This window comes from Pleurodeles waltl, chromosome 4_2, assembly GCF_031143425.1.
Source record: "Pleurodeles waltl isolate 20211129_DDA chromosome 4_2, aPleWal1.hap1.20221129, whole genome shotgun sequence".
Classification (NCBI taxonomy): Eukaryota; Metazoa; Chordata; class Amphibia; order Caudata; family Salamandridae; genus Pleurodeles; species Pleurodeles waltl.
This window is the reverse complement of record NC_090443.1, coordinates 282969548-282977985: the sequence shown is the minus strand read 5'-3', so window position 1 is coordinate 282977985 and position 8438 is coordinate 282969548.

Sequence of the window (8438 nt, the reverse complement as noted above, 5' to 3'; positions counted from 1 at the left end):
AAAACACTCCAAACAAGTGTTTGAGGAGCCTGTTAAAGGGAGAGCCATTACTCCAAGAGTAGATAAAAAATATAAACCGCCACCAACAGACCCAGTGTACATTACACAACAGCTAACACCAGACTCTGTTGTAGTGGGAGCAGCGCGCAAAAGAGCCAACTCTCATACTTCAGGAGATGCACCACCTCCAGATAAAGAAAGTCGAAAATTCGATGCTGCAGGCAAAAGGGTGGCGGCACAGGCAGCAAACCAGTGGCGTATTGCAAATTCGCAAGCTTTGCTAGCCAGATATGATAGGGCCCATTGGGATGAGATGCAACACCTTATTGAACATTTACCCAAGGAGTTCCAAAAAAGAGCGCAGCAAGTAGTAGAAGAAGGACAGGGTATCTCCAATAATCAGATACGGTAAGCAATGGATGCTGCAGACACAGCTGCTAGAACTGTCAACACAGCTGTAACAATAAGGAGACATGCATGGCTGCGTACATCAGGATTTAAACCAGAGATACAGAAAGCTGTGCTGAATATGCCATTCAACGGACAGCAGTTGTTTGGGCCGGAGGTGGACACTGCGATCGAAAAACTTAAAAAAGACACTGACACAGCCAAAGCCATGGGCACACTCTACTCCCCACAGAGCAGAGGCACATTTCGAAAGACACAATTTCGAGGGGGGTTTCGAGGGCAAACCACAGAAGCCACAACCTCACAAACAAAGCCCACTTACCAGAGCCAGTATCAGCGGGGCGGTTTTCGGGGACAATATAGAGGGGGACAATTTCAAAGGAATAGAGGAAAGTTCCAAAGTCCCAAAACTCCTCCAAACAAGCAGTGACTTCAGGGTCACAAATCCCCAACACATAACACCTGTGGGGGGGAGACTAACCAAGTTTTACAAACATTGGGAGGAAATAACAACAGACACTTGGGTCTTAGCAATTATCCAGCATGGTTATTGCATAGAATTTCTCAAATTCCCTCCAAACATCCCACCGAAAACACACAATATGTCAAAACAACATATAGATCTTCTAGGACTAGAAGTTCAGGCATTGCTACAAAAGAAGCAATAGAGTTAGTACCAAAACAACAAATAAACACAGGAGTTTACTCCCTGTACTTTCTGATACCCAAAAAAGACAAGAGTCTAAGACCTATACTAGATCTCAGAACATTAAATACCTACATCAAATCAGATCACTTTCACATGGTTACATTACAAGACGTAATCCCACTGCTCAAACAACAAGACTACATGACAACACTAGACCTAAAGGATGCATATTTCCATATACCAATACATCCTTCACACAGAAAGTACCTAAGGTTTGTATTCCAAGGGATACATTACCAAATCAAAGTGTTGCCATTCGGAATAATAACTGCACCAAGAGTTTTTACAAAATGCCTAGCAGTAGTAGCTGCACATATCAGAAGGCAGCAAATACATGTGTTCCCGTACCTAGACGATTGGTTAATCAAAACCAACACGCTAAGACGGTGTTCACAACACACAAAATATGTCATAGAAATCCTCCACAAACTAGGTTTCTCAATCAATTACACAAAGTCACACCTTCTGCCGTGTCAAACACAGCAATACTTAGGAGCAACAATCAACACTGCAAAAGGGATTGCCACTCCAAGTCCACAAAGAGTTCACACATTTCACAATGTGATACAAACCATGTATCCAAATCAAAAGATACAAGTCAAACTGGTGATGAAACTACTAGGCATGATGTCTTCATGCATAGCCATTGTCCCAAACGCAAGGTTGCACATGCGGCCCTTACAACAGTGCCTAGCATCACAATGGTCACAAGCACAGGGTCAGCTTCTAGATCTGGTGTTGATAGACCGCCAAACATACATCTCGCTTCAATGGTGGAAAAGTATAAATTTAAACCAAGGGCGGCCTTTCCAAGACCCAGTGCCACAATACGTAATAACAACAGATGCTTCCATGATAGGGTGGGGAGCACACCTCAATCAACACAGCATCCAAGGACAATGGGACATACGGCAAAAACAGTTTCACATAAATCACTTAGAACTGTTAGCGGTATTTCTAGCGCTCAAAGCATTTCAACCCATAATAAGACACAAACACATTATTGTCAAAACAGACAACATGACAACAATGTATTACCTAAACAAACAGGGAGGCACACACTCCACACAGTTGTGTCTCCTAACACAGAAAATATGGCATTGGGCGATTCACAACCACATTCGCCTAATAGCACAATTTATTCCAGGAATTCAGAACCAGTTAGCAGACAATCTCTCTCGGGATCACCAACAGATCCACAAATGGGAGATTCACCCCCAAATACTAAACACTTACTTCCAAATGTGGGGAACACCACAAATAGATCTATTTGCAACAAAAGAAAACTCAAAATGCCAAAACTTCGCATCCAGGTACCCACAAGATCAGTCTCAGGGCAATGCGTTATGGATGAGCTGGTCAGGGATATTTGCTTACGCTTTTCCCCCTCTCCCACTCCTTCCATATCTAGTAAACAAATTGAGTCAAAACAAACTCAAACTCATACTAATAGCACCGACATGGGCAAGACAACCTTGGTACACAACACTACTAGACCTCTCAGTAGTACCTCATGTCAAACTACCAAACAGACCAGATCTGTTAACACAACACAAACAACAGATCAGACATCCAAATCCAGCATCGCTGAATCTAGCAATTTGGCTCCTGAAATCCTAGAATTCGGACACTTAAACCTCACACAAGAATGTATGGAGGTCATAAGACAAGCTAGGAAACCTACCACTAGACACTGCTATGCAAATAAGTGGAAAAGATTTGTTTATTACTGCCATAATAATCAAATTCAACCCTTACACGCATCTGCCAAAGATATAGTAGGATACTTACTACAATTGCAAAAGTCAAAGCTAGCTTTCTCTTCAATAAAGACACATCTGAACGCAATTTCAGCCTACCTGCAAATTACGCACTCAACTTCATTATTTAGGATACCAGTCATAAAAGCCTTTATGGAAGGCCTAAAAAGAATTATACCACCACGAACACCACCAGTTCCTTCATGGAACCTCAACATTGTCTTAACACGACTCATGGGTCCACCTTTTGAGCCCATGCACTCTTGTGAAATGCAATACTTAACATGGAAAGTTGCATTTTTAATTGCCATCACATCTCTAAGAAGAGTGAGTGAAATTCAAGCATTTACCATACAAGAACCATTTATTCAAATACACAAGCATAAAGTAGTTCTACGGACAAATCCAAAATGTTTACCAAAAGTGATCTCACCGTTCCACTTGAATCAAACTGTAGAATTACCAGTGTTCTTCCCACAGCCAGATTCTGTAGCTGAAAGAGCACTGCATACATTAGACATCAAAAGAGCACTAATGTACTACATTGACAGGACAAAACTAATTCGAAAAACAAAACAACTATTTATTGCTTTCCAAAAACCTCATACAGGGAATCCAATTTCTAAACCAGGCATTGCTAGATGGATAGTTAAGTGTATTCAAACCTGCTATCTTAAAGCAAAGAGAGAGCTGCCTATTACACCAAAGGCACACTCAACCAGAAAAAAAGGGGCTACCATGGCCTTTCTAGGAAATATTCCAATGAACGAAATATGTAAGGCAGCAACATGGTCTACGCCACATACATTTACCAAACACTACTGTGTAAATGTGTTAACGGCACAACAAGCCACAGTAGGTCAAGCTGTACTACGAACATTATTTCAAACAACTTCAACTCCTACAGGCTGAACCACCGCTTTTGGGGAGATAACTGCTTACTAGTCTATGCACAGCATGTGTATCTGCAGCTACACATGCCATCGAACGGAAAATGTCACTTACCCAGTGTACATCTGTTCGTGGCATTAGTCGCTGCAGATTCACATGCGCCCACCGCCTCCCCGGGAGCTTGTAGCCGTTTAGAAGTTGATCTTGAACATTTGTAAATTTGTAAATATATTACTTTAAACTTCATTATGTACATACGTATTCACTCCATTGCATGGGCACTATTACTAGCATACACAACTCCTACCTCACCCTCTGCGGGGAAAAGAATCTAAGATGGAGTCGACGCCCATGCGCAATGGAGTCGAAATGGGAGGAGTCCCTCGGTCTCGTGACTCGAAAAAAGACTTCTTAGAAGAAAAACAACTTGTAACACTCCGAGCCCAACACCAGATGGCGGGATGTGCACAGCATGTGAATCTGCAGCGACTAATGCCACGAACAGATGTACACTGGGTAAGTGACATTTTCCATCTCTCTCTCTCTCTCTCTCTCTCTCTCTCTCTCTCTCTCTCTCTTTCTTTCTTTCTTTCTTTCTTTCTTCTTCTCTTCCCCCCCCGGGCAGGATCACAGTGATACAGTAAAAACCACACTGACACACACAAACAGGCCAGAAGAGGGGGTAACCATGCTGGAAAGAGGCTACTTTCTCACATAACCCCTCCCCCCATACGAAGGACAATAAGGCTAACCTTGGCCAGTTGAGACTTTGTCTAAGTGGTGATAATTGGAGAGTAGCTCTGCAATAGAGTTGTTACTCCCTTTATCATCCACTGTATTGTTACTTCCCTGTGGGGATGCAAACCACCAACAGTGCGAGTGTAAATTCTCAGAGTGTCTAATAGTATGTTTTAAAGCTGGGCAGTGGGATTGGTCCACTGGTCCTATGTCAAGTGAAGAGAATGCTAGACAGGGATGCTGTCTCAGCAACACCATATCTTGGGAAAAACGTCCATATGGCTGTAAGAGAGAACAGGGTTGCTGTTTCTCTTGAGATGGAGCAGGGCAGGCCTGCTGTCCGATAAGCTCCACAATAGGACAGGGCTGCTGTCCTAAGTATTTAGACGCAGTGCAGGGCTGCTGCACTAACGTATCTCTGGGAGGGTGTGGGAGGCTGGCCTAGTTTGTAAGTGGGTACCTTGGGTGCTTACACTATGTCCAGTTATCCCCTATTAGTGAAATGTAGTAGTGTTCTGGCAACTTAGGCTGATAGAGGTAGCTATAGCAGAGCAGCTTAGGCTGAACTAGGAGACATGCAAAGCTCCTTCAATACCACTTATAGATACACAGTAATTATACACAAATAAAGACAATACTCAGTGTTACCTCAAATAAAGGTAGTTTATTTGGGTGACACAAGGCCAAAAATATCTTAGAGGCAATACTCCTCCTGGAGGTAAGTATTATACACAATATATACTGTAGACACCAAAATAAGGTAAATAATTAGACATAGGATAGTGCAAACAATAAGAAATGCTATATAATTAAATGGGAGAAAATAGATCTAGTGGCAACACAAACCATATACTAAGAAAGTGGAATGTGAATCATGAATTCCCCCTAGACAAGTGTAGTGTGTACAGAATCGCTGGGAGAGTAAGAATACTGTAAAAGTAAGTAAATTACCCCACCCCAGAGCCCAGAAAAGCAGGAGTAATGTACACAAGTTTCCTTAGGACACGCTACAAGACGTGATTAGAGTTAATGCAAGAACCAAGCAAGACTGCAAACAACAAATGGTGGATTCCTGGACCTGAAGACCTGCAAAGGAAGGAGACCAAGTCCAGAAGTCGGAAGAAGTTCCAGGAAGGACAGGAGCCCCTGCCAACCCAGGGGAGGGTGGAAAAGAAGAGTCCCCGGTTGGATGAAGATGGAGAAATGCACCCAAGGAAGATGTCAGCGGTTTACTGCGTGATGCAATGGATGTCCCATGAAGAGATGTTGAATGCAGGTGAGTTTTGTTTCCGGCAAAGTCGCGTTTTGCATCAAAATGGCTCTATCTGGACCCAGGAGGAACCTGGGGGCCTCAACTCTGTGTGAGGAGGAAGAGGGGGATCTCAGCACTTTAGAGAGCCCTCAGAACACCAGACAGCGCCCACGGGGGTCCCAGGACACGGGGACAAAGGAGGTGCAAAATGCGGTTGGTGCAGCACTACAAAGGAAGGTCCCACACCGCCGGAGATCATTTCAGCGAGTTGAGCATCACAGGATAGAGTGCTGGGGACCTGGACCAGGCTGTTCACAAAGGAATTTTGCAAATAGTGCAAAGAGGCTTCAGGAGGTGAAGACGGCGCGGTGCACAGGTGTAGAAAGTTGGCTCTTGATATACTAGCTCAAAGTGAGAGCTTATGTGCACAGAGTCCAAGGGTTGATAGTGGCAAAATTAGATAATACTAATTCTCTATTTTGTGGTAGTGTGGCCGAGCAGTAGGCTTAACAGAGGGTAGTTTAAGCATTTGTTGTACACACAGGCAATAAATGTGGTCAGGGGGAGGCTCTGGATCCTCTCTGCAGGCCACGCTGTGGTGGTGCAGGGAGGTCGACTCCGGGTGTCCACGTCGTTGGAGTCGCCTCGGAGTCCTCTCTGCAGTGTTGGTTTCTCCAAACTCGAGCGGGGGGCGTTGGGTGCGGAGTGTTAAGACTCCCGCTTCTAGCGGGAAGTGAGAGTCTCTTTAAAGTTGCTTCTTTGTTGCAATTTTGTTGCTGTTTCTCGACAGAGCTGCTGTCCTCGGGAGGTTCTTGGTCCTTTAGGTGCAGGTCAGTCCTCTGAGTCCTCTGAGGTCACTGGTCCCGCTGGATGCGAAGCTGTGCAGGTTCTTTGAGTCTGGAGGCAAGCCGGTAAGGCTGGGGCCAAGTCAGTTGTCGTCTTTGCGGGGCTTTCAGGTCAGCAGTCCGTCTTCTTGTTGTAGGTTGCAGGAATCTGATTTCCTGGGTTCAGGGTCGCTCCTGAATTTAGGGGTTTGTTTAGGTCTGGGGGCTACTGCCCTGGAGGGTGGCTACACCCTCTTGGTGCCTCCTTGTAGGAAAGAACCATCTTGCCTGGCATGTTACCCCCATATTTCACTGTATATATGTTGTTTTAGTGTATGTGTCACTGGGTCCCTGCCAGCCAGGGCCCCAGTGCTCATAAGTGTGCCCTGTATGTGTTCCCTGTGTGATGACTAACTTTCTCACTGAGGCTCTGCTAACCAGAACCTCAGTGGTTATGCTCTCTCTGCTTTCCAAATTGTCACTAACAGGCTAGTGACCAATTTCACCAATTCACATTGGCATACTGGAACACCCTTATAATTCCCTAGTATATGGTACTGAGGTACCCAGGGTATTGGGGTTCCAGGAGATCCCTATGGGCTGCAGCATTTCTTTTGCCACCCATAGGGAGCTCTGACAATTCTTACACAGGCCTGCCACTGCAGCCTGAGTGAAATAACGTCCACGTTATTTCACAACCAATTACCACTGCACTTAAGTAACTTATAAGTCACCTATATGTCTAACCTTCATCTGGTGAAGGTTGGGTGCAAAGTTACTTAGTGTGTGGGCACCCTGGCACTAGCCAAGGTGCCCCCACATCGTTCAGGGCAAATTCCCCGGACTTTGTGAGTGCAGGGACACCATTTCACGCGTGCACTATACATAGGTCACTACCTATGTATAGCGTCACAATGGTAACTCCGGATATGGCCATGTAACATGTCTAAGATCATGGAATTGTCACCCCAATGCCATTCTGTCATTGGGTAGACAATTTCATGATCCCCTGAGTCTCTAGCACAGACCCGGGTACTGCCAAACTGCCTTTCCCGGGGTGTCACTGCAGCTGCTGCTGCTGCCAACCCCTCAGACAGGTTTCTGCCCTCCTGGGGTCCAGCCAGGCCTGGCCCAGGAAGGCAGAACAAAGGACTTCCTCAGAGAGAGGGTGTTACACCCTCTCCCTTTGGAAAAAGGTGTCAGGGCTGGGGAGGAGTAGCCTCCCCCAGCCTCTGGAAATGCTTTGATGGGCACAGATGGTGCCCATCTCTGCATAAGCCAGTCTACACCGGTTCAGGGATCCCCCAACCTTGCTCTGGCACGAAACTGGACAAAGGAAAGGGGAGTGACCCCTCCCATGACCTGCACCTCCCAGGGGGGGTGTCCAGAGCTCCTCCAGCGTGCCCCAGACCTCTGCCATCTTGGATTCAGTGGTGTGCTGGCACACTGGACTGCTCTGAGTGGCCAGGGCCAGCAGGTGACGTCAGAGACTCCTTCTGATAGGCTCTTACCTGTGTTACTAGCCTATCCTCCTTCCTGGATAGCCAAACCTCCTTTTCTGGCTATGTAGGGTCTCTGCTTTGGGGAATTCTTCAGATACCGAATGCAAGAGCTCACCAGAGTTCCTCTGCATCTCCCTCTCCCTCTTCACCTTCTGCCAAAGGATCGACCGCTGACTACTCAGGACGCCTGCAAAACTGCAACAAAGTAGCAAAGACGACTACTGCAACCTTGTATCGCTTCATCCTGCCGGCTTTCTCGCCTGTTTACTGGTGGTGCATGCTCGGGGTAGCCTGCCTCCTTCTTGCACCAGGAGCTCTGAAGAAATCTCCCGTGGGTCGACAGAATCCTCCCCC